The 27951-nt window shown below is 40.3% G+C and overlaps 1 long non-coding RNA gene across 1 annotated transcript; it reads right to left on the bottom strand.

Moving 5' to 3' along the window:
- Positions 1-4053: 4053 nt before the first annotated feature.
- Positions 4054-22366, bottom strand: LOC121659282. The gene is made up of 4 exons (XR_006014251.1): positions 22135-22366; positions 10476-10579; positions 9558-9669; positions 4054-4575 (listed from the first exon to the last, which is right to left on the bottom strand). It is a non-coding gene; the product is annotated as an uncharacterized LOC121659282 (long non-coding RNA).
- Between the last annotated feature and the right edge of the window lie 5585 nt (positions 22367-27951).

Here is a 27951-nt window from a genome sequence, read left to right as displayed (position 1 = left end):
TCTACTGGCTTTCCTAGACCAGCTAGGTGGGTTACCTTTTAAATCAGGTTGTACAAGCAGGACCTCCCCCTCATGAAATTGTGCTTGCTGTGACTGATGACTGCCATGAATTGCTAGCTGTTGTCTAAAATCAGTCTCTTCAGCTTTATTTTTGAAGATAAAACTGTCCTTTTCCAGGACAGGTGGGAGAAGGATCAAGTGGAGGATGCTACCCATTGTTACCTCTGAGTCACTGAGAAGGGCAGGATGTCACAGCTTTGTCCTTGTCATTTCATGTTGTCTAACATTGTGGGTCACACCCGTGGCAAGGAGATTCATGGGTGTCATTCTGAAGTACCTAAATCTGCTTGTTTTGTCCACAAGGAAAGACGAACCAATGAACTCTACGTTCTCTGAAAGCTGGACCACCTGGTCAGCTAAGGACACTGTGGTCAGTGCTGTGGTAGTTAAGTTGGTGGTTTAGCATTCTATGTATGCGTGAGTCTTGTCTCTAAAACAGTACTTTTGAATTCAAATAAGTCCTAAAGACAGTATTTTGAATTTAAATCTTAATCAAGGAGTTATGATCTCTTTTTTCTTAGGATCACTGAAAAATTAACATGTTTTCCTGAGAAGCTGTTACCTGTACTTTTCAGATAATTATTGATTTTTAAACTCTTCAATGATAATTTGCACTCAGAATGCTTCTAATATAAGAAGTGGTAATACCAAATGATTTTATATATTTGTTAACACACACAAGCATTTTATTTTTATATCAGCAGAGATATGCTTGATGTTAATGTAAAATGTTAAAATAAACTTACTTGAAGCTTCTGCCATTCAGAAAATCTAAAGAAATAACATTGTTTCAGAGTATTGCACTAGGTAACTGTGCATGAAGTTGGCAGATTTCAAAGAGCTAATAAAAATATTAGTTATACTGTAAATTACTGTGAAGAGAAGCAGAGAAGAGATTAATTTCTTAGCTCAGCTTATTAACCTTAAATCCTAGAAAAATGTTTTCTAAGAAATGTGATGTTTCTTGACAAAGAACAAATGTTTCTAGGAAGAAATATATTTTAGGAAGTTTTCTTGCTATTTTTTTCTTTTTTTTTTTTTTTCAGGCCAAGTTGAATAAAGTATATTAAATGGGAATAAAGAGAGAAAACTATTGATGTGCCCTTCAAATATCCTGTTTTCCCCCTCATGAAATCATAAGCCAGAGCTGAGGCACCACTGAAATGAGCCAAAATAAAAATTCAGTGCACCTCCTTGCAGCCTTTATCTCTCTGTTCTTCCACATGCAGAGGAAGCCACTTTACCACCATATCTGCAGTAATTTGTAGGGAGATAATTTTAGAGGCTCATATAAATCATGAAAGCAGTGTTCTCACAAACAGTGCTTGCAAAAGGCACACGTAACGTGCCCGACTGAGAGCAATTACCTACAGGCATGCCATGGGCTTTGTTTTTTCAAACCTTTCCACAGTAAGTGATACTGTGAAGTGAATTAATCTCTCTTTTGTCTTCCCAGTAAGTATCAATTAGTGTAAAATAAGGTCCTCTCTTTTCCAGCTCATAATTGTTGCTTCTTGCTTGATTTGTCTGCTCTGGCAATTCATACTCAAAAATGCTCTTGAAGCCTTTGTGTGCATTCTTGCTGTGTGCAGCATGCCTTGCTTCTCTCAGAACGGAAAGCTGCCTGTTTTAGTAAGACAGCTCTACACTTTAAAGCTTGCACATAACAGATGTAGACCAGAAGACTGAACAAGGGCTAAAGGCTAAGCAAAGAAAAACAACAGGAAAGGAAAAGACACGCTGGAAAACTTGAATTCCATAGAGAGTCTGATGTCAGTCTTCTCATAACATCAGGTACAGTCCTAGAAATCCCTGCAGATAGTGAGGGAGGCTGAACCTCATTTTGTATTATTGAGTAGTAGGAACAATCCCCTTGAGATGCAATACAGCATGAGTTCATCAAGTTCAAGTCGTCAGTTTAGCCACAAAAGGCAAGTTTGGCCAACATGTTTAGATATTCTATCACAGAATCACAACTCCTTTCCAAAATGTAAAGTTCCATACTTCTATATGGTTGCCATTTGTCACTAGATGCTAAATATTTTGTATTTACAGTGTTCACTGGAATAGGCATTGGTATTAAAATTCACTTCAGGAAGCAAAGCTTCTTAATAGCTGAACTGGGAATTATTGTTGTCCCTTTGCTCTGGCTAAGTAAATGGTTAATTATCCACAACTAAACTGAACAGCTTCCAAAAGGAGAGATCCTTCACTTCCTCTTTTCTCCCAGTCTCCCCTGAACTATCATCTACTGTTTAAGCACTCTGCTAAAATTGTGCTTAGTTTCTTTTGATGTCATGAGAGATGAGAGCTCAGGCCTTCCATCTTCTTTGCAGGGTGTCTTGTTCTTGAGGTGCAGATTAGGACATATGAGCAGTAGCAGCAGCAGCAGCAGTGATTTATGAAGCGACATGGAGATGGTCACCCAGCAGTGGAAGGAGTTGTGTCTGTGATTTCAAATTGAGGGAGGCACCTCCCTCAAGTACTGGGTAATGAAACTTATGTCCCAAAGATAAGTTCTGATTTTGGTGCTGAAATTCACTTTAGCACTTGCAAATGCCTGCTTTATAGAAACCTTGGGGTTTGACCTCAACCCACACAGTGGTCTATAGATGGCTGTTGCGAGATAATGACATTGTCTAAATAGAGTATCTTAAGCAGAAGGCTGATGTAATCTCAGTTTAGATTTATGACAGAAAGCAGGGCATTTCTCTTTCTGAAGTTGTTTACTTGCATTCATCCTTGTCATACCTTTGACAAATGTTTGAGTTTGCATCTTACAAGTATTGTGTCTATATAAAAAGAAAGGCACTTGCACTTCACTTACTTTTTCCTAAGTGTCCTGGATTTAGCTGGGATAGAATTAATTTTCTTCTTAGTAGCTGGCACAGTCTTGTGTTTTGGATTTAGTACAAGGATACTGTTGATAAGACACTGATGTTTTGTTTGTTGCTAAGTGGTGCATACCCTAAGTCAGAGACTTCTCAGTGTTTCATGCTCTGACAGTGAGGGGGTGCATAAGAAGCAGGGAAGGAGCACGGCCAGGACAGCTGACCCAGACAGGCTAAATGGGTATTCCATATCATAGAACATCATGTTTTGTATATGAACTGGGAGGATTGGCTGGAAGGGGATAATCACTGCTTGGGGATGGGCCGAGCATTGATGAGTGAGTGGTGAGCACTTTTATTGTACATTGCTTCATTTTCCTGTGTTGTGTTCCTGTGTCTCTTTCCTATTATTATTATTATTATTATTATTACTGCTATTGTTCAGTTTGTTTCAATTATTAAACTGTTCTTATCTTGACCCACAAGTTTATACTTTTTTCCAATTCTCCTCTCTATTCCAGTAGGGTAGGGAGTGAGTGAGTGGCTCTGTGGTACTTAGTTGCCAGCTGGGGTTAAAACCTGACATTCAGAAAGCAGAATGGTCTTGGGATGATGATTTTTTCACTTGTGGCTTGCCAGTTCATGGGCTGAGAAAAGGGTGAACTATTGTAGCCGTGTTTCCGCACTAATCCATTTTGAACAATGAACCTGGTGAGGGGAGATATTACAGGAAGGCAAAGAGTTTTCATGGCTAATTTTTCTTGGAGAAGTATACCTGCTCAGCTTATTTCTTTGCTGCAAGTAGAAGAGACAACACATGGACAGGTAATAATCTTTCTTGGTGCCATGTGGCATAGGATTTCACTGGAACATGGTGATGTGTTATTGCATTCCGAGTGCAGTGTTTGTGTTGTGAATATGTGCAAGCATGCAGAGACTCTGCTCAGTGAGTTATTAAGCCTCTTTATCAAATGCATAACAGAATCAGCAAGCTACACAAATTAGATGTCTGAGTCATAGTTTTCACATTTGCATAGGAGGGATAATAGTACTACTTACGACAGGATGAAAGGTCGTAAGTATGTCCCGTGTTTATGTATGTATTTTTAAGCAACATAAAATATGAAATTTGAAGTAAACTTTTATTTCTGATTTTTCTGATTTATGTTCTCTTTTCCTTCCTTTTCTATTTTCTTTTAAGTTGCAAGTAGTCGGCAGTTACTAAAAAGAGAGCATAGGAGATGATTCATTTCCAAATAACCACAATAGGAGAAACAAATCAACTTGAAGTGAAGCTTTCACACTTATCTGTATAATAAGCACTTGCAGTTTCTCATCAATTAGTGATTGCAAAAACTAATTTGCAGTAGGATATGACATATAGGAAGATGACCTTTAATTTCTCACTAAAATTCTGAAGGCTAACAGCCACTGGCAATAGAGAGATGTCCTTACATCCTCCCAGATGTAAGATGTTAGGGTACACTGACATTTGATGGAAAAAAAGAGTCCTTGCACACCTACCCCCTTAAATTGTAGAAATGATTGTTTATTGATACTTCTATAATTTCAAACTAGTTTACAATATCTTTTCTCACTTTGATTTCTCCCTTCCATGAAACATCTGCAGTCTGTTAGGTTAAGATCTCTTGTAACCTCTGATGTGTGACTTGGTTGTCTTTGCCTGAAAGAAAAACAGAGTGAAGAAGCATGTGTATTTTTTGCCTGAGGTAAATTGGAGCACATATGGGAAATGCAATGGAAAGTTGCATGATGGATGACTGTAAACATGGATATTGTAGATGCATAATTATTTTTTAATGTTTTATGTATTTGAAGTGCTTGAAATGATAGAGTAGTAGTATCCATGGTAGCCTTATTCTTGCCTGGTTTGGATATCCCACCCTTAGCATCACATTCAAAACTTCTCCTTTTGTGGATGCCATTATCTTTTTGTACCATAAATCATTTAATAATAAAGAAAACTATGATAATAATTTCTCTTTGATATTACTGGAGTAAGTAAGCTATAATTCTGCTGAAATCAGTGGAGCTTCACAGGGCAACAGGAACTTGAGGAAAGATTTGTTGGTTATTGTTACCTAGGGGAACAGAATCTGTCTGCTCTGTTGATTTACTTAGAATGCAAGTTCTGGGAGGTGGGAAAGATTGTTCTTTTGCCATATGCAAACATGTAGAGCACCAGGGAAAAGAGTCATGGCAAAGGAGGTCACATGGAAAATAATGGGGTAGTTGGTGACGGCCAACACGGCTTCAATAAAGGCAAATCATGCCTAAAAAATTCTTCTACTCTGGAGTTACAGCAGGAGCAGAAGAGAAAAACTCAGCTGACATCATCTATGTGGACTTGTGCAAAGCATTTGACATTGTCCCATGACATCCTTGTCTCTAAACTGGACAGACATGGATTTGATAGATCAACTATTTGGTGGGTAAAAAATTGGCTGGATGGTCACAGCCAGGGAATTGCAGTTCACATCTCAGTGTCCAAGTGGAAAGCAGTGACACAAGTGGCATTCCTCAGGGGTTGGTATTGGAACCAGTGCTTTTTAACATCTTTGTTGACAACATGGACAGTGGGATTGAATGCCCTCTCAGCAAGTTTGCCAACAACATGGAGCTAAGTCGTTCAGTCCACAAGCTGGAGGGAAGGGATGGCATCTGCAGGGACCTTGACAGGTTTGAGAGGTGGGTCTGTGCAATCGTCATGAAGTTCAACAAGGTGAAGTGCAAGGTCCTGCACCTGGGTTGGGGCAATCCCAAGCAAAGTACAGACTGGGTGTAGAAAGGATCAAGACTATCCCTGGGCACAAGGACTTGGGGACGTTTGTGAACAAAAAGCTCAATATGTACTTGAAGCCCAGAAAGCCCACTGTGTCCTGCACTGCATCTAGAGCAGCGAGGCCAGCAGGGTGAGGGAGGGGATTCTCCCCCTCTGCTCTGCTCTTGTGAAAGAGTGCCCACCTGGAGTGCTGCATCCAGCTCTGGAGCCCCCAACACAAGAAAGACCTTGACCTGTTGGAGTGAGTTCAGAGGAGGACCATGAAGATGATCAGAGGGCTGGAGCAGCTCTCCTATGAAGAAAGGCTGAGAGAATTGAGGTTGTTCGACCTAGAGAAAAGAAGGCTGTGGGGAGACCTCATAATAACCTTCCAGTACCTACAGAGGACCTACAAGAGAGATGGAAAGGGTCTTTGCACAAGACCATGTTGTGATAGGACAAGGGGCAATGGCCTTTAGCTGAAGGAGAGTTAGTTTAGGCTAGATGGTAGGAAGAAATTCTTTACCATGAGGGTGGTGAGGCACTGGAACAGGTTGTCCAGAGAAGTTGTGGATGCCCCATCCCTGGAGGTGTTCAAGACCAGGTTGGATGGAGCTTTGAGTAAACTGGTATAGTGAAAGGCATCCCTGCCTTTCACTAAACCAGGAGTTGGGAGGGAGTTGGAACTAGATGATATTTAAGGTCCCTTCCAATCCTAAGCATTCTGTGATTCTATGATTCTATGTTTCTAGAGCCTTGGTCTCACAGAACTGGCCTGCCTGGGGCCACACCACTTCATGCTGCATCCATACCATGACCCATAGTGGGAGGCTATACAACTACTACAGCTGTAGTTGATGGTATAGCTGCTGTACAGGGACAGCAAACGATGCAGGAGGTGGAGAAGAGAAACAACGGATGTTGCTTTTTGGCAGAATTTACTGCAGCGATACTTCAGAGAGAGCTTGGGGCACTTGTATTGCTAAACAGTGAGCTAATAGGAGAGAATAGTAAATTCCTGACTTGTATTTTTGTTAATGTTTCAGTGAATCTGAAGCAAAAGGAAGTTTTAGCCTTCTGGAATAAACTGCTACTGAATTCCCTTTATTTCAAAGTAATATGCTGACATTTTTCACTTCCTGCTGAAGTGTTTATATACTGTCAGATAATTTCTTGGTTCTCTCTTGGAAGCTACTACAGTTTACTGAGGAGCTGAAGCATTCATTACATCTTTTATGTGTCTCAGAAGGGTATTACGAAGTTCAATTAACATTCGAGAAGTGTTCTGCAATTCTCAGATGACATGTACAGTGGAAGCATACAAAGTGGTTATTATCCATTGAATGCATGATATTTGCTGTGTATCTATCTTTCATCAAGCTACTCCTAGGTAGAAATGTTCTCTTCTTGAAGACTGCTTGAACTTGTGCACCAGTACTGGCCAAATATAGCATTAGGGGGTGTGAGATTTTGCTGCTCATTGAAATCACTTACAATTGAATGGGGAGTGACAAATCATTGTTCAAGACTTCATCTATATAAAAATGTTAACAGTTCTCAGTCACACATCTTGTAAGGACTTTTGAAGTAATTGTGAAAATAAGCACAAAGGAAAGGAAGTCTAGGAGGCAGGAACCATGATCCTGCTATTGTGAATGTTTCACCTGGCAGGCAATGATTACCTTTGCAGTCCCCGCACCACTTCTAAGGTCAAGTAAGCAGAGTAATTAGAACATGAATTCAGAGTTCAGATTGTCCTCGTAAGTTTGTGCCTTGATATGGCAGATTGTGGGAGGATGGGTTGCCAAAACCTTGACATTTCATTATTCCTGGAATGAATCATCTGTGCAGAAGAAAGGCTGAAGTCAGTCTGCCCTCTTTGAATGAATATAGGTTTTTCATATTTAAGTATTGTGAAGCTGGTTATAGAGCACCCCACGATTCGTGCTTTCCAATAGCACACTTGGTCAGTCAGGAAGCCCTTCCAATGGGGCTCCCTAAATGCAAGTGCCCAGGAGACCATTGGACCATCAGATGCTGAGTGGGGTTAGGGTATAAGCACAAAATACAGGCAAATGCATAGGATCCTTCAGATGTAATACAGAAGAGGTATTTGCAGCTGAGAATCTGTCTCTAATAATTAACTCAGAAAGCCAGATAGTTTATTTCTTCCCTTCCAGGTCCTACTAGGAAAACTTTCCTTTTTTCATGAGTATCACAAGAGTGCAACAACTTCCAGTATCTCTTCTCTTCTCTTCTGGCACCTGCTATTATTCCAGCCCATCCATAATGAAATTCCCTTTCTGCCAGGAGTGAAGAAAGAGTTCCAGTTCTATAAGATGTACAGGAGGGATGGAGAAGAGAGCTACAGTGGGGAGAAGTAGTAGTGGCAGAGTGGAAAGTGACTTGAATCATGCAAGAGGCATTTGTCTCTCCTGAGGAAGCATCTGTCTTTGTTTCCTGTGTCCATGCTGGACCACAAAATCCCTAACATGGGTGCCTCTGTTAAGCACCCAAGTAAAATTTATCTAGTCTTCAATTTCACAAATTGCCAGGGGATAATTTGCCCATGAGAACATGTCATGACCATGAAATTTTTGTTGACTGAAGCCATGGAGTTTATCCATCAGTTTATCTGTATCTATTTCTTTTTTTTTATGGCATTGTAACAATAAGGACCATCTTCTTTCTCTATTGAGTATAAATTGAGGTAGGATTTCAGGACTTGTACCTTTTCAATACAGTTAGTACTGTATTCTCTTGAATTAATTCTGCTTAGTTTTCCTTTTAAGTTTGTGGTATAATAAAGTATCAACTTGTTCCTTTGGAATAGACTCTGGTGCTGCTTGTCCCAGCCCTGGAGAGGGGGAAAGGGATGCAGGTGAGCTGCAACCAACCACTGAGCAGGGGTTGTTTGGGTCTCATGATCTGTGTGGATCTGAGAAAGGAGTGGGGGAGAAAAGATCAGTTGACCCACTGGACCTTGCTGATCAAAGGAGTTGTTTGCTACTCCTCACTTCTGCTTCCAGACTACAGTGCATGCACAAAGGTATGGAATCCTGAAATGGGGGTGGGCACAGTCCCTGTCTGGTGCCTTGTCAGACAGCTCATTGCTGGTGGATGTGTCAACATGCATTCAGATCCCACGCCGTGCCCTCACTGCATTGAGTGTCCACAAAAGCACCTGCCTGTTCTGACAGGTGCATTTTGGTGGTGCCAGGACTGATTCCTCACTTATTACCTAGGGGTCTAAATTTTCCTCACTACTTTTTTGTGGTGTTCTACACACAACACTAGCAAATAAACCAAGGTGTATCAATCACCATATCTGTCGTCAGGTATTAGTGGACCGTGTGTCTTCTCACCATAAATATCTTTCTATTTTTAACTATTGATTTGAACTTTTCTTTGGTAGTGTGGAAAAATATGAGTAGAGTAGCTTCATGCAACAGCAGACACTTTGATTTTTAAAAGAGTGAAGGACTAATTTTGTCCCAATGTGCTATTAGAACTATCCAATATCTTCTATTTACAGTGTTTGCTCATTCCATCTAATAGATATTTGTGTGGCAGAGGCAATGAGGCATGATTACCAGATGTTTCCAGTCATCCTGGGAAACAGATTTGTGCCCTGAAGGCTGGAAGCCTTTCCCTTTTTATCAAAAAAATGCTCATTTTAAATCCCAGAACAGTGTTTAAGGATGTACAAGTGTGGGTATTATCAATGTTCACATTATGTGATCTTTAATATAAAGATGGATCTATATTTCTATTTGGCCTTAACTCTCACCTCCTACAAAGACCACCAAACTTCTGAGATTTATTTCTAGCATTAAGAGTAGAAGAAAGGTGAAAGAGGGAGAGGAAAAGAGAAGACAGCCTACCTGTGGAGAGACATTTTATGTATACAGCATGTGTCCTCCTTCATATGGTCCTCCAGATAGAAGAAAAGATCAACTCCGTTGCCTCCCTCAGAAATGTCTCTCTAGAAGGACACTGTAAATGCAGTCAGAAGTCTATATTCCAGATTGAAACTGGGGGCACCAAAAAATAAGTGACCCACCCTGATACAGTTCGTTTATATCTCAAACAACTCCACAAATGGAGAGCACAGGCTGCCTTCTCAGTCTGGCCATAACACTAATTTAGAATACCTTGTCCTTATGTTTAAGCAAGGTTTGGATGAAATTTAGAAGTCCAGCAGCTAAAGAGCAATTCACGTTAAAATTGTTTAATAGAGAAAATGTCAATAATTTACTTTTACTTGCATCTTTTCATGTATCCTTCAAAAATGCCTTGTTCCATCCTAAATTTCTCAAGCCCACACAGAATCTCTGTCTGAGAAACATAGACTACAAATTCATTCTCTCAGAGAAGCTTACAGTTTTAAAAAATTACTTTAATTTCATCTGTATACAAAACCTGACATTTTAAAATTTGCCAAGAAAGAATTGCAAGAAAAAATAATTTCACATGGAGCAAAGTTTTACTTACAAAATGCTTTTTTTTCATCTATGATTTGTTTTTATTAGTCTCATCTGCTCTAATTGAAATTTTAAAATGAAAAGTTGAATCAAAATTAGTTTTTAGCACTGTCATGGTGCTCTGAAATGTTTTAGCAATCTCAGAATCTCCAGTTCAGATACCAAGACCTTTTGTCTCCTTCTATCCCTCCCTCCCTGCATGGAATGATCTTCAAACCCAGCACCATTGTATTGGGACTTGCTGTTGTTTCTCCTATTATTTTCAAAGGGTTGGAATTACATTAATCAACCAAATGAAAGAAATATTCAAGTTCTGACCTTCTCCAGTGCAGGTCCCAGGGCATATCTTTACCTCTGGCTTTTGGATATTAGTACCTTCTTGGTGTTCCAAGGCAGCAGAATATTTACGTGTGCATTAACAGCTAAAAAAAATCCAAAACAAAACAAAAAAAAGCTTTGTGAAATGTGGGCCACTCAGTTTGAATTAGAGGGCTCAGTCTTGACAAGGGCTTTCTCAGTGACCAGTTCAGGCAGGATGAAGTCCAGGTCCTTGAACATAGACATCCATTGCCATTAAAGATATCCTTTAATGTTCACGTGGTCTCCTGTTGTATCTTCAGAAAAAGTCTTGTGTCACTGACTCCACGTGGTGTCCTTAGACAGTACAAGAATCCTGTCCTTAGGGTTTACTTAAAGTGAATCATAGCAGCAGTTTCACTGAACTCAGTAGTAAGCAGATGCTGAAGTTAAGATCCCACCTAGTGATATGTTTCTGTAGGACTCAGACCACTGAAGGATCAGGGCTATGTTTACTTGGAAAAGCCAGAATACTATTTATGATTCACAGAACCATATATAGAGTAAGAATTTAAAGATGTCAGCCTAAATCCTGTCTTTGTTAGTGATCAGTAGCAGGTGCTGTCTGTAACACAATAGTAGCAGGGCCGGCATGTAGCAGTGCTTCTTCAGATTTTCTTACGGTTTCCGTAAGTTTTCACATAGGGACTTCCCAAGACAGGGAGGATATCTTTGCATTTGCTAAGAGATGACTTATCTCTTCCCTTCCCTTCCTTCCCTTCCCTTCCCTTCCCTTCCCTTCCCTTCCCTTCCCTTCCCTTCCCTTCCCTTCCCTTCCCTTCCCCTAGATGGAAGGGTTTTTGTTATGAATACCATAATAATGAGCTATAATAATCCATGAGGAACTGTCAGTGAGCCTTCCCTGGCATCTATTTGTAACCTTGGTTTTTTTTCACAGACAAGTATGGTATGCTAATGCTATTTTCTACTGTCTGAGAACCACCTACACCTATCTTTATCCTTACACATTCATCAGAAATCCACTGTCAGCTGTAAATAACAACAAAATTGAATTGTAGGCATTATGTATTTGGCCCTGTCTTGCCTGAAACACCCATCTGTACTTAATGCAATATTTTCAAATGTCAATGTCTCTTCCTCTACCCATGCATCATGACTGCCAGTAGGCAATGCAGTTAAGGATAGAGTTCAATTATTTCCAAAGATATAGCACTATAATATTAGGCATGCAGATATTTTCTACAACAATTCATATTCTTGTATGATTGTCTGCTCTTTTTGGCCACTGTTTGCCATCCACTGCGTATGAACTCTTAACAGTGCAATGCTGTTGCATTAGGAGAACTCCTGGAAAAAGGCTTGAAAAGCCAGAGAGCCTTGGGGTTGTAAAAATATTTTTGTCAAAGAAAACAAAGTGCAAAAACAGAAAAGCAAGCTCTTCTTTTCTTTTTCCCTTTTATAAAAGAAGACTTAACACTTCCTTTTTCCTTTTCTTTTTCTCTTTTCCTTTTCCTTTTCCTTTTTCTTTTCCTTTTCCTTTTTCCTTTTCTTTTTCTTTTTTTTCTTCTTTTCCTTTGTCCCTATCCCACAGATTAAGGAAAACTGGGTTACAACTGCTGGTCTTACCTAGTTTGGTTTCTCCTCAGGAAGAGAGTGCTGTTTACTGCATGAGCAAAAACCCAATGATGGATTAATTTTTAGTGTTATTTGAATTGCTCCCTGCATTGTAGGGAAAAAAATCAAATCTCCGGGCATGCTTTATGAATGTTAAGCAAGCTGTGATTTAATTTATGAACTCCTGATTTGCAATTCAGCCACAGAGGTATTCATGCATTCACCTCCTATTTAAATTACATGCTTTAGGTTAATTAAATCAGGACTAGATCTAAAAACACCCAAGATACGCAGTTCTTTATGTATCTGTATTCTTTATGCATTTAAACCAATTCTTCTAGCAGGCCTGTGGCAGTTACTGTCAAATAATATAGTAAATAATACATGATAACCACTTGGGACAGAATAAGATGTAAGTAGCACTGCAGCATTTATAAGTAACTGTTTCAAGTGGTTTGTGTAAGCCTAGCTCTAGTTAAGTTGAAAATCAGATGACTGGAAAACTGGCATGAGAAAAAGAGGTGAACTAGGGATTTCCACTGGCAAGAAAAACAGTGGAATTAGCTTGACTGCAAAGGATGCAGTCTATTTATATTTTATCTTATTTTGCTAAAATGGTACCCAATCACCTAATATACATTAAGATGATTTTATAGTAGTGAATAAGATAATAAAAGAATAGTGCTTTGCAAAGGTAGTGCTCCTTTGGCACTGAATTCATATACATGCTGAGTTTCCCAGAAACTTTGAAACTTTTTTCTCATCTTAGGCAAAATTTTCATAGAGCGATAGAATATCTGAAATTGGAAGGGACCCACAAGGATCACCAAAGTTCAACTTCTGGCCCTGAACAGGACTACCCCAAGAGTCACACCATGTGATTGAGAGTGTTGTCCAGATGCCTCTTGAACTCTGTGAGGCTGGGTACTCCCACTTCCCTGGGGAGCCTTTTTCAGTGCCCAATCACCCTCTGGTGAAAAATCTTTTCCTGAAATCCAACTTAAACCTCCCCTGACACAACGTCAGGCCATTCTCTTGGATTCTATCACTGGCTTCAGAGAGGAGGTCAGTGCTTGTCCCTCCTCTTCACCTCATGAGGAAGTTGTAGACTGCAGTGATGTCTCCTCTCAGTCTCCTCTTCTCCAGGCTGAACAAACCAAGTGAGCTCAGCTGCTCCTCATATGGCTCCTCCTCTAATCCCTTCACCATCTTTTTTGCCCTTCTTAGGATTCTCTCTAATAGCTTTATACCCTTCTTATTTATACTGTGGCACCCAAAGCCCGCCCCAGTGCAGAGCAGAGTGGGACAATCCCCTCCCTTGCCTGGCTGGCGATGCTGTGCCTGATGCACCCCAGGACACGCTTGGCTCTCCTGGCTGCCAGGGCACTGCTGGCTCGTGTTCAACTTGCCTTTGAACAGAACCCTCAGATCCCTTTCAGTGGTTCTGCTCTACAGCCTCTCATTCCCCAGTCTGTCTGTACAGCCAGGGTTGTTCTGTCCCAAGTGCAGAATGCAGCACTTTCACTTGTTGAACTTCATATCCCCAACACAGGAAGAACATTGACTTGTTGGAGTGAGTTGAGAGTAGGGCCATCAGGTGGATTAGAGGGATGGAGTACCTCTCCTCTGAGGAAAGGCTGAGACAGTTGGGGTTGTTCAGTCTGCAGAAGAGAAGGTTTTGAGAAGACCTACAGACATTAATTTTAATACTTATTTTTTCTACCATATAAACACCAATGATATGCATTTGAAGTGCTATCTAATGCATCATCAAGTAACTAGAAACAACAGTAGAAAAGAGATGCTTTGAAGACTGTAATTACCTTAACCCTTCTTTCTTCTAAATTTGATAGCTATGGATTGTGTTTATGTAATACTCAGTGCCTGAATTTTATTCAGGTAGACTTCCAGTTTTTAGAGGAAAAGAACATTTTTGGGATTCCTTTCTATCACTCAATCATTTTAGGAGCCTGGATAAATAGAATAATTGATTTAAAATAATTTTTTTTTTAACATTTACTGTGGCGAGTTTCTTTTTTCAGCCTTTCTTGATTTGTGGGCTTGAGTCGAATGCAGGGTGGAAAGTTAAAGGGAGGAGGTTTGGTTTCATTACAATGGTGTTATTTGTATTTGATTGATTTGTTTTTTACTGGAATAGCTGAGCTCTTTTTTAAGTGAAAAACCTGTAAGTAACTTAGTAGTAAAAGTGTAAACTTGCTCTTTGAGGCATACCCTGGATCAGAGGCAGTACAACGGCCCATTGCTCTGCCTGATGCTTTGGGGACTGCTGTGTCACAGGCAAGACAGGACCACCCACTGTCTGGAACAACTCTCTGGTCCCACAGTGGCATGTCTTGCTTGGGGACTGCTAACCCTGGACTAGGGACATCATGGGATCTTCAGCATGCAGACTTTTAAAAACCTGGAGAGTGGCCCACCCCTCACTCATCAACAACTAATCCTGATTAGGAAGGCATAGAAGAGATGACCTTCCAATTTTAGAGTAATTTTTAGTTTAATCTTTTTTTCCTCTATTCAGTCATTCTGAGTAGTATTCTCCATAATTTCTAGTTTATTTTTTTTTCATAACCAGGGGTAAAAGTGGGATGTCATGACAGGCTGAAATTTTGGCTGAAATTCTTAATCATCACATGGGATGCCTAAAGGTTTTATTATGTGAAGTTTGAAGTACATATTTAAGGGAAGAATGAGAAAGAAAAGAGAAAGAAGACTCAATAGGCAGATTTGCTGTCCTTCCAAAGATTTCAGGGCAAGGTTTTCTTGAGAACAGGTTCTGATACCTGGGGAAGGAATTGCCACATGGGTCAAAATTTGAGAAGATTTCAATTCAACTGAACATGGTGACACCTGCAATCTCCTCACTGGTACATGAAAGACAAGTGCTCATAGCATGCCCCACCCTTTATGAAATTTTGAACAATGAGCTAACAATATATGTCATATGTCTGCCAGTGTTTAAAAAAACATAAGAAATTAATCAATGTTTTTCTTATGTGCAAGTAATTCCCTTGGAGATCACAAAGCTCCTGCAGACTAGCTGAACTGTAGGTAGGTATTGACCACTTATAGATTATTTGAGGGCTAGTTAGGCTTTCTGTGGATATGATTTTTGCCATATTTTGGCAAAATAATTGTAAAAGGAGAATGAAATGCTGAATCCTATGTCGGTGCAAAGAATGCTGATGTTGTGACAAGCACAATGTCGTAAATTCAACATTTACAGTTTGTTCAATATACCATAAATTAATGAGCAAAAGAAGGTCATCTTATGCTCAATTTCTGCGGAACATCTGCACAGTTTTTTTGATGGTTGTGAAATACTGAAAATGGGAAAAGTAGACTTCCACAGCGCTATAGCTAGTTGTTGTGCATGACTGAGAAATAGTATTGTATTGAGGTACAGGTGTTACAGAAATGCTAGGTTATGGCAAGGTCTGAGAAAGGAATGTGGTCATCTGAAGTAAGACTTAGTGTTGGACTAAGTTCATTTCAGCTATCCCCACTGACAGCTGCCTGAGATTATTAAATAAACCAATTTGTATCCGGTTGCCGCCTGTGAGCTCTTCTCTCAGCTGAGGCACTGTATCAAACAGTGTGGCATTCCCATTTTACTGAAAAATAAAGGAATCCGTATGAGATCTCATTGAAGGTGCTCCTCCACCTGTCTAGATTGAGGAGTTTGATCTTGTGAGCAATTTGAGAGCATGCTGCCCTGGTTGCAGGTGACAATGCAGGGACCATTGCTTTCTTTCCAAGTAAGTGTCCCCTTGCTAAGCAATAGCTCCCTGGTTACAACACATATACAGAGTTCTGCCTCTCCTGACATCACTTTCCATTTCCCTCTGAAAAAAGAATCAGTATTTTCCTTCTCCAAAGACTGTGCTTCTTTTTTTTTCCTGTTTGTTTTTTTGTTGTTGTTACTGTTGCGACATTGTTCATAGGATTTGAGAGTAGCTGTGAAAAAAGGTGTAAAAAAAGGTCTGGTCTTTATCTACGTATTTTGGCTGTTCACCTGGGAGATAAATAGCATGGGACTCCTGTTTCAAAAATCACTTATGTCAAGCAGTCTTTGACTAGAGTACACAGATGGTTTGTAAAACAGGGTGGGAACCTAGCTCTCTTCACTTTAATCTGAATGCTCAAGCTACTAAACTATGAAGCCATGCTTGCTAATATTCTATCTTGGCTGCCAATTCATCATTAATATTCTTTTCCCAGAGGTTACACTCACTAAGCAATTTGTAAACAACAGCAAATCAGATAAAAAGCCAAAAGCTGCCTTCCAGAGTAATAACAACAAACAATGAAAAAGACCCAGACTTGCCAATACTATCTAGATAAGATCACATTCAAAGTGAGAATTTCCACCATACAATGAGTTCTTTTATTGAGGTGTTCTGAGAGGAACATAATTACTAGCCAAGTGACTGTAGACAAGCTGATACCTGTGATACATCACAGCCTCGCTGAAATGGTATATTATTACATACAGTATTGTACTGTAGTCTATGGAAAAAAATATTTGCTAACCTTACTCTAGATTACCTGTATGTTAACTGTAGAAAATATGTTAATACTCTTGGAATGATGAAGTGCTCTCACTTTCTTTTTTTTTGATCTAAAAACCTTTTAAAGGTCTATATTTAAGGCACTGTGCCAACATAAGGTGAGCAATAGTTGCTGACCATTGAAAGCCAGAGGTAAATAGACTGATTAGGATCTGTAAAGAGTGAGAGAGGAATACACAGGGAAATAAATTTATGTCACAGAACTGTAAGGCTGGAAGGAGCCTTGGGAACATAGTCCTTCCCCAGTCCTAAGACAGAACTAAATATGCAAAGTACACTTTTGTCAAATGCTTGTATATCCCCTCAATACTGGGAGGAGGTTTCTGCTCCAAACAACAGGGTTCTGGAAACATTTTCAAAGAGCAGTAAAGGGATTGAAATACTAAATAGTGTCAAGATTGGAGCTTGACCAAACTTGACCAGGTCTGTGAAAGGGATCTGTGGTATAACATCCAGTACTAAGAGGAGACTGGAACTGATCTCTGGAAAAAGTCTGTACCTGCTCTATAGTCTTAGAAGGAGCTGAATATTCTGCCAGGAATAATATTTCATTTGATTCTGGTTCATGCAGGCCAAAACTCTAGCTAACTGTAAATTTGTTTGCAGAGTAGGTTTAAGCAAGATGTTGCAGTGCAAATCAGCAGGAAATACACCTGGGCTCAGCCTTAGGTGCTCCTGCCCTTTGACAGGAATATAGGGCAGAAAACAGACACAGAAACACAGACTAGAAGAGAGACAGGGAGGGATGGGATGGGGATGGAGCCATTGTCTAGGGCAGACAAGCTTCTTGTGTGGGGGATTGAATAAAAGCATGAGTGTGAACCCAACTCCCTCAATCCCCAATAACTCTGTCCCCCACCCTCACCAGCAGCCAGCCTGACCTTCCAGGACCCTGGCATGAGCAAAGGAGGTGTCCAGCTTATGACCATTGGTTGATGCCCTGTTGCTTTAGGGAACTCCTTCCATCACCTCTGCTGAGCCATCACTGCCTGCTTGTAAGCAATCACCATCAGAGCTGGCAGACTGTCCCCTCATAGCTGGCCCAGGAAGAACTTGTCCTGATGGCTTGGTGCCACCAGCCAACCTCCCATGCCTTTTTCTTTACTCCATGGGCCATACCAAGTCCTGATGGCATATGACTGCCTCTCAAGAGCCGCCACAATAATATTAGACTGAATCTTCTAGAAGTTATGCCCCTGCTTCTCTCCCCTTCATCCCTGATAATGTGACTTTCAAATGTGAGGACAACCTGCATGGCTCTGTTAGGGCTGAAATCTGGGGTTTTTTAGCTGATGTCTAATCATGCTAGATGCTGGTTTGTGTTCAACTTAAAATTGCAATCCAGATTTCCTGATATGCCATGTCTCCAAATTAGATATTGTCTTAAATTTCTCAGGGGTGCAATAAAAATGTTTTCAGAATAAAACCGTCAAAGAATATTAGCTTTATTAGCAGTAACAGAAATGAAAAGCAAGCTGTCTTGAGTGTACGCAAGATATAAAACTCGGTGAATGCAGATAAAAGGACAGATTTTATGCAATGCCAGCCCAAGATCAAGAAACTGAAACAGGTAAGTGATAAACATACCGAAAACATAAGGTTCCTTGGTATTAAGAAAACATTAATTTTATCTTGCATACACAAGCAGAACTGAAGAAATTAAAATATTAAAGAAAGACTGGCAAATGCTGAAAATCATGTAATATAATATTTTGTGCAGATTTACTTTGTAGTATTCAATTTCTCTTTACAAAGTCCTACCTCAGTTTGCATCAAATTCTATCACCAAATAAGAGTACTTTCAACAGGTTCATGCTCTTTTGATTCATACACAGGCAAAAACTTAAGTAGAGCTCAGGCTGGAAACGTATCTAAATAATTTAATTTGTAATTAACTTGTATGAAACCAGAAACAAAAAATTGAGAGAATGTATTATTTGATAAGTGAATCTAGACATTATAAGGTATAAAAATATGTTTGGTTGAGCTAGGAACCTGTAATATTCTCTCTTAGAACCTTCCCAAACCCTCACCTGGTTTAAAGGCTGCCATCCTGTTCACTAAGTACTTCAGAGGTTGCCTTCAATTTTTCTTCATTCATCACTAACGAAATGACCTCCTTTGAAAGAAACCTTCACTTTCCTCACAGTGACATTGTGCAAAACCTACAAGGCTGTGTTTGGGTAACTTTAATGTTTGTTGATCTAAATTAATTTACACTATACTAATTTTTAAATCTCATACTGTTTTATCTCCAACTCCTTGATTGTCTTGCTATAGGAGAAGGCAAGAAATGTTGGTAGGGATCTGGGGAAGGTGATGGGAAAAGACTGGGTTTTTAGTCCCAACTTATTTTGTGAACTTTCTCCCAGTTTGCAAAGAAAGGTTTTAGCTCCGTGTTCAAAGCAGGAAGGATGAGAACTCTGAGTTGCGATGGAAAGCAGGAGTGTGTTTATACCCTGTGGTGGAGTGCCAGAGGAAAGGACTTCATCACGTTTTCTTTAAACAAGCTTGCATGTGTGCAGGAGTGCAGCAGCTGTGGGATCAGTGCAGGACAACTACTGTGCTATTTCCTCGTTACCTCTGGCCTGGGAGGACAGCCTTGGGTCCTGCCAATGATCTTCCCAGCAGCATTCCCACAGCAGCGTCTGAAGTTGGCTGAGAATCCAGAGGGGCTTCCACATGGTTATGTTGCTGTGGGATGATAGCTGGTACCCCTTGAAAATAATTTACATGGCAGAAAGGACTGCTGAGAGACGTGCTGGTGTTTTTCCTTTCCTGTGGAGGTGGTGCTTAGGAACTTAACGTAGGCCTTTCAAAGTGCTGTCTTCTGTCAATGCTTCTTCTTACCTTCAGTACTTCTCATTCTGTTGTAATCCCAAAGCCCACTGAAGTCCATTGCAGGATTCCACTGGCCTGTGTGGGTTTGGGACCATATTCTAGCATATAATTTATCTTCAAATGTACTAGAAATGGACAAACATGAGCATAAGTTATGCCATGTCTCAAGCTGAGCCACTTTTCATTCAAATGTTTTGAAAGTGGATAAATGACAACATTTAAAAAAAAAGAATCTGAATGTATTTGACATTCTCAATGAATTTAGCATAGCTAATGGCATTCTAAGAATGTTGTGATTTTTATCTTGTACCCTCATGCATTGTTTGGGCCAGGGAGAGTCCCCCCCCTTCCAGCTTTTGACCAACACGATCAAGCCACTCTTATTACTTAACTCTTCACAATGATTGGTTCATTGTGAGCCACAAAGTTTGTAGTGTTGGATCCCCAGCTGTCACAGCTCAGCATCTTTAGGTAATATTTGTTACAATGACAGCATTATGACAACTGTTAAGGTAGTATCTATGAGAAATCAACTAATGTTGTCAAGTGAACCAGTAAGATCATTGTTGCTAGTTACAGGTCACAGGCCCTACACTAATTTTGGATTGTGAGGAACAATGCTTTTAGGGTTAAAAATGCTTCAAACAGGTATATGAATCAGAAGCTGATGTAATTTTTATTCATTGGCCTCTCAGAAGGAAGCATTGAAAAACACTTGAACTTCAAATGTGGCTCTGGAAATATGCTCAGTGAAAAGGAAGATTTATCAAAGTGAGGGAAGGCAGTGGTTGCTGAGAGATAAATTCATTGTTCTGAAGATCCTGACTATCCCTCTGCAGTGACTCTGGTGAGATTCTGACTGGGTGGGATTTTAGACTGTGGAAAGCAGGGGACCAGCCAAATGATGAAGAGCAGTAACAGATCAATTTTTAACAATGAAGTTCCATAAATATTCTTTTACCTGGCTGTAGGAAACTGTCTGTACTTAAGGTGACTGTCTAGAAAATGAAGTATTTTAAAGAGAATTGTTGTCCCATGATCAAGGAGAGCTGTCAAAACCACTTGGCAAATAAACAGACAAAGTAATTAATGCCAGAGATACTTATGTGTTATTCCTAAGGAGAAAACATTAAACCTAAGGAGAAAAAAAAGTCATGCTGAGTGTATTTGAGAGTCTAGCACAAGTTGCCACACAAGTTTTGTGAGGCAGAAGGGGTGGGATATAAAGAGCTCAGAAACTGGGCTCTAAAATTGTATTTCCCTGTCATTAAGAACAGAATAAATGTGTCTCTCATTTTTGGTCAATCAGATCCACCCTAAAATAAAGCTCTTTTACAGTATTTTATGGGTTTCTGGGTCTTATTTCCAGCGTGGCTAGTCATCTCCATTGCCCTCAAACTTCACTACTTCAAGGGCTATACTTGTTGGGATTTACTGTCACACATTTTTTCTTAGACAGCCATCTAATAAATGGAGGCAAAGAAGAAACTAAAGATCAAGATTTTTTTAAATTCCTTATCTGCAACTTTCTATGTGCTGAATCAGCATTTCTCCCAAGATTCCTACCTGTTTGTGCATGATTTTTTTGTAACCTACTACCTTCTTTTTCCTTCTGGCTTTGCTGTCTAGCTTAAGAACTATCCGAATGGAACCCGAAGTGTCTAGTCAGGCTCATGGTAATGACTGAGCAGTAGGATGAGCTGCAAGTCTCCTGAAAGGAGCGGCAGGGCAAGCCAGTCAAGAGTTTCTTAGTGATAGGAGAATGATGTCAGTGTTTAGACACATCTCAAGGTGATGCCAGCAGCTCTCAGATTGTTTTGGACATGGAACAGCAAGGTGAGAAGGGACACTTCAGTTTCTTCCTTTGCCATTTAGCTCCCTGTCTCCTTTTTTTTTTTGCTTGAGAAAGAAATCACAAAAGGAACAACAGAGGTGATAGCTATGGCCTTATCCCTGTTGCCTCCTTTGCCTAAGGAGGGACACTTGCAGCCAACCAATTTCGTTCCAAGGTTTTTTTCCTCCTCTAAAAGTCAGAGAGGAGGAGAGGGAAAGTTGCACCGCTTGATTTTCTCACCCGTAAATACCGGCTTAATGTTTGCTTACTTGAACAGTTTGTCAAGAAAGAATCAGCCCCTGACAAGCAGGCTGAAGCGCAAGGGACTCGGAGCGCTGCGGGGCTGGAGGTGGCGCTGGCTCCTCCCCAGGGAGGGAGGCAGGACGCGGGCAGAGCCGGCCCGGGCTGGGCGCTCCGGCAGCCTCGCCCCGGGTGCGGGTCAGCCCCTCGGGGCTCCCGGCCCCGGGTGCCATTCCGGCCCTGCCGGTACCATTCCGGCCCTGCAGTTGCCATTCCAGTCCCAACAGGTGGCAATCGCCGCCCGGCTCCGCTCCCCCGCCTCCACCGAGCACCTGCACAGAGGGCTCTGCCTGCCGAAATCCCCCGCATCCAGCAAAGCCGGCCCCTTAATGCAGCTTCCTCTGCACAAGCTGCCGCCTTTCAGGTTACAGAACATTTCCTGAGCCTGATATCATTCTCTGCTCCATACCAGAAATCTGAAGTAGAAGTAAGCAGCCGTAAACTATGGCGAAAGCCATGATGTTGTCTCAGAGACATTTACCTGGAGTCACACCGAGGTCCTCAATCCGATGCAGGATTTGCCTGTCTTGTTCTGTTTTCATTTCCATATTTGTTCCTGAGGTATGAAAAAATAAATAATCTCAGAAAATGAAGGAGTGTCTGTGTGGAGAACAGTGCTCTTAGTGAAGCTAAGAGTTCATGCATTGCCATGGAAACGTTCACATCCTAGCAGCAGCTTATTGATAGCAAGATGACATGAAAAGATAAGAGCTGATGCCTTTGACTCATGGGAAAACAAGCTATCCTGCATTTCTACTTCTCTACCTTCTTTTCTTTTCCAAGAGTGTACAGTGGTTTAACATAAAAATTCCTAGTGGACATTTCTTTTCATAACTGTTTGTGGGTTTCTGTTGAAACATTACTTGCTGAGAAAAGTTCCTACATTTGAATTATTTTAGTTGTCTATCCGACCAAAAAAAAAATTAAAAAATTAAAATACAGCAAAGAAACACAAAGGCATTGAACTATTCTTTTCTTTAGAAATGTAGCAAGATGTTTTTTGATTAACTGAAAACATGTAGAAGGTTAATTCAATGTTTTCTCTCCATCTCTGCATTTCCCAGAACATTTGCTAAGGCTGAAATCATTAGGGTGTCATTTGGTGGGATGCAGGGTGGAATCATTTGTGGTACGGTCTGCGTTCCTCATGATGCCCAGGGAATGCATGTGCTGGGAAGTACTGAAGGTCTTTATGTGCCTTTGGGTATGGGTGGGCAGAGCAGCACTCAGGTGCATTTGCTGAGGAGGTGCATTTCCTTTATATTCCTGACACAGTGTGGTACAAGAAGCTTCACCCCAGTGAAGACAGAGTACCACAGCAGTCACTGTGTGTGGAAGGACATGTCTTTGAGAGCAAGGATCATACTGTTGTTAGCACTGTTATTATTGCTAGTAAGCACAATGGCATTGTGGAGTCCCAGTTGTAAAGCAGGATTTAAATGTGACTTGTTCCACACAGATGTGGGAGGTGTTTTTACCTGGGAACTTACAATTAGTTTGTTTGCCAACGTGATTATTCTTTGCTAAGTTATTCATTGCTAAGAAGAAAACCTAACAATTCCTTTATTAATTGTGTGTGTGAGTGTGCATTTGTGTGTGTGTGTGGGTGTGTGTGTGGTGGGTATATGATTGTTGGAAATGTTTCTGTCAAACTAGGTATTCCAATAACCCTCTTGGAAAATCAAGAAATGTATTATTTTGTTTGGTACATAGCATTAATATAGTGTAAGCATTAGTTTAAGAGCTTTGCTTAACTGGATCCATATAAAGGACTCCCTGAACATTACATTTATTGTGAAAATAACAGTGAATCATAATATTTTCACAGCTAATAACAACCACTTTTCACAAATGTGACCCTTTAGCTGTACATGAATTAAAAACGGAGCTAATGAAATATCCCAAGAGTATTAGTGATGTTTACAAACCCTGAGTTTATAAATCCTGCTTATTTACCTACCGTTTTTGATTTAAATAAAATAGACTTTTGTGCACTTTTTGTTCCTTTAGCAATATTTTCTCCTTGGAAAATCACCAAGGACTGCTTGGCTGATCAACAAGCAGGCTGATGTTTTGATACTACCATTGCATTAGGTTTACAATAAATGAGGAAACTAGTGGAACCATTGTGGGAGCAGTTAGAAATGTGTGAATGAGAGGAAGAATACAATAATGCCAGCAATATAACTGGAGATTTTTATGCTTGCTGCTTAGGTGCAGGATTTCTAAAGAGAGAGAGGGAGAAACTGCATCTAGAAAAGGATGATGATAACTAAAGCAGGACATAGATGGACCCTATAGTGGGGTCATTGTTTTCACCCTAATGCAAACAGCACTTGAACAAACTTGATACCTCCTGTCCTGACCTGGATTTCCTCCAGTGCCAACTGTTACTGCATTTCCAGGGCAGGATTTATGTGAATTACAAGGTGGAGGACTCTGATCAGCTCCTTACTTGCTTCCCAATAGTAAATAAATAAATCAGAAGTAATCCTGAGAGCAGGAACTAGACTTGCCAGGCTCTTCCCAATTGACACTGACTTTAGCATGGTCTCCCTGGGACCCCTAGATATCATTTCAGGTCCAGGTTTGAGACAGGTGGAAGACATAGAAGTGGGGACTGCCCTAAAGGACTATAGTAGAGCCTCCTGCATTACCTCACTGGTTGCAAAGCAACGCGCACTGTGAAATGTGGACCAGGCTCTGCCATGATTTTTGCTTGCTCATTCTTGTATTTGAAATTTTTTCCCATTCCCTGTTCTTGGATGAACTCTTCTTAGAGTTAGGGCAAAGGAAGGCCATGGTGAAGGCCATGGTAAAGGCCTGTCAAGGTTAAGGGCAGGTGTGCATGTGTTTGTGTGAATCTGTGTAACAGCATGTCATCAGGTAGCTTAGATGAAAATGCGTTTTCCCTCCACTGAACTCTTGGAAGTCTTTACAGATTTGAAAAGGTATGTGTTTTGGAAAGGAGCAGGCAGGAAATAGCTGCAAATTTTGCTTCTCTCTCTCCAAAGAAGAATGAGGAAACAGTTCTGCATGTTGAGGTTCATGATTTCTCCCTCTTTACTGGAGAATAATATGAAGAAGTTCAATTCAAGCTTTTCAAGAAATGTCATCAACAAGATTAACTTTCTTGCAGGAACTGCTGGAATATTAACTTTTTGGATAGAAGTAATTTTTGAATTCTAATAATTGACATTAATTCAGGGCCTGTGGTACATAACTAATGCTTCTGTTCTCCTGATTTCTCTTGATTGACTTCTTGGGATTGATTTGTGAAAATGTCCTTTTCCTTTCTTTCAATTAAAGGTGTGTTACCTGTTAATAGAAGATTGATTAGTCACCATTAACACCTGGGAATGCCTGTACTTTTATCACTTCAAGCAAACATGTCTACGGCTAGAGTCATAATTATGTGCATTACTGAGACACTTTTTTGCTCTTCTTTTATTATATTTTGACAGAAAATAAATGTCAAGGGAGTAGCACTTGCTTTTTAGCTCTGAAACATTTACATCTGTTGTACATATTTGTCTCCTCTTTGTCACACTATCCTTTCAAATCTTCCTTTTCCTGCCTTGTAGTTAGTGCCTTACCACTGTTTCATGAATTAATGTCAAGCTTTTATACAAAGGTTTAGTGAAGAGCAGCTGCAGGTTGTCTTCTCTGAGGCTGTAAACCATCTTTCTTCAGTTGCAAAGGCTGCAGTGCAGTTGCAAATCCACTGGAGCTTTAATGATTTATAGCAACTGCAAAGCTGATCAATCTCTCTAACATTTCATCCCTGGCACGTATTTTTTTAGTTAGACACCAGTGGAGTCTCTATCCTGTGTGACAGAAGTAAAAGGCATTAGTAAGGGTTACACATGACTTCAGGATTAGTGTGAGTATTTTAAGTCTGTTTTTCTGGTGTTTGATATGTATCAAACAAGTGGGAAGAAAAGATAAAAACTAGGAATGCCAAAAAGTAATTCTGAATTTTTGCAATATAAGAGGTAACATTTCTGTCTGTATGTGTTATTTTTTGTGCAACAGCCGAGGACCAATCTCATCTGCAAGTATCTGTAAATGGCTGAGATACAAAGCAAAAATTAGTCTGGGCTTGTACCAATTTTTAATGAACATAGAGTTTGTCCCACCATCAGCAATCATTTCCATATTCAAAGATGTGTTTCTAACAGGAAAGCTCACTGTTACAAAACATCTCAAGCTAATTAAAAGAACCCAGCTCTAAGGGGATATAGGACAAACTCTCACTGGACTTACGACAGTAAACAACATCTAAGTAGCTGTCAGTGAATCCCAACTGTAAGAATTAAGTCATGTGTGGCACTCTTTCATCTAAGCTGTACTGAGAAGCTGATGCGAAGAACTCCGTGTACTGTGTCATTTCCTTGAGGTGTTATGTTACTTGTAATTGAGAAATACTCTGAGGGAATGACATACCCTCCCTAAGTGATGCTGATGCTTTGGATGTCACATTTCCCATAAAGTTATTACTGAACCATAGCCCTGTTGGGATGTTAGGAGACGCGGTATTGCTTTGAGGAACTGTCATACCAGGCACAAACTTCAGGATCCTGCTTGTTTGTTGTCCTTAAAGCTGCGGTTGTCCCTTTTAGAAGCAAGAAGGCATTCTTCTGAGATTTCTGCATGCATAACCATGCCTTTTATCCCTAATACAGGCGTGCAATTCAGGTTGACCTCTGAACTGCTGCTAGTTCTTCTTTCCTAACTTCTCTTCTTTCTAGCATACAATCTGGAACAACACTTCAGAAAGGTATTGTAGCTAGCCTAACATCCCCAGTCCTACAGGGCTTACGATCATGATTTCTGCAATAAATAAAAAATTCACAGAACCCCAGCTGAATGAAAACATGTCACACACTCTATTAACCCTTTCTTCACTCCCTCAAGTTGAATTATTTCTACTTGAGCTGGAAAAATACCTGTTGATAACAGCTATTTTAGTAAGGCTCTTTTTCTCTTTGCACTATGCCTTCAAAAATGACCATTTCCCTAGCTGTGCTAACATCTGAATATTTGGTTTTAGTCTAGGGCCCACCACTGAAATCAGCTCAACCAAGTTCAGTTGGCTCAACCAAGATTGCACGTGACTTCATGGTTCATTGGACCATTTCTCTGCAACATGTACTTTTGAAAATTGCATCTCATGAATGAAGATTCCGGGTGAGATTCTTGGCAATGGCAGAGAGAACGCAACTGAACTGAGAGGAAAGCAGGAATAAAAACTGGTATGGAGAGACACTGCAGACAGTTTTATCTCCTGCTGGTTTTTTTCTTACTGTTTTTTTTAATGCAAGAAACCAAGCCAACATTTAATGACACCCATTACAGGGTTTCTTAAGCTTCATTTTTCCTGCTTTCCCTCTTTCCTCTGGTATTACCACCTCAGCCAAGCAAGGCTCTGTGTTGTCCAAAACTTTTTTTCCCCAACCTCATTGCTCCCTACCTTCTTTCAGGGGAGGTATATTAGGTCTATGAGCAACTTCAGAGGAGTTGTAAGATGGAAGAGGCAGCAGGAAGGCTCAAGTATATGGAGAAACCTTATACCTTACACCTTACACCTTATACCTTATACCTTATACCTTATACAAGAAGATAAAACAGAGAGTGTGGCATGTGAAGGACTGGCTACACAAAAGTCCTGGCATCAAAAAAGAGGACAGTGTTAAAGAGGATAGGGGAGACCTTTTGCATGGCAATACGGCAAATGGAAATGTGGGACAACAGAGTTGAAGATGAGCTGTTTTGGCGGAGGGTGAACAGGGGAACCACTTGGATGAGACAGAAGAAGAGGATGGGAGTCAGATGGCACACAGGAAGCTGAAGGAATAAAATGAAGGAAAGCTGTGAGCCCCTGCTTATGCAACACTTGCTCAACTTTCAGAAGCTGCGATGAGTGTGATCTTTTAGGACTGGGACACAAATGACATCTGGCTACTGAGGTTCTGGATGGCATGAGGGCTAACTGATTATAGTCAAGTTTCCATCCAGTCCTTTTGAACACTGGGTTTTAAATCCACTTACCTCAAGTATTCAAAGATGTGTATCTAAATTTCTTTTCTACAACCACATTATACTGTTGAAAGTCAGTTGCTTTTCACCTTAACAGGAAGAGAACATGAAAGGAATGAGGAAACACAGGAAGTCAGTCAGCATAAAAGTCTGAGCAAATGCTCAGTGAACAGACATTTTTACACTTGATGAGTAGACATTCTGCTTGTGGTTCTTGAGTAAAGCCTTTTTCATGCTTGTCATGACAACTGAAAAAATA

This window comes from Corvus kubaryi, unplaced genomic scaffold (assembly GCF_017639235.1).
Source record: "Corvus kubaryi isolate FWS band 111438036 unplaced genomic scaffold, C.kubaryi_AGA036_p1.0 split3-73, whole genome shotgun sequence".
NCBI lineage: Eukaryota > Metazoa > Chordata > Aves > Passeriformes > Corvidae > Corvus > Corvus kubaryi.
Note: the sequence above shows the minus strand (reverse complement) of the source record. Positions and strands in the feature narration are given on the sequence as shown.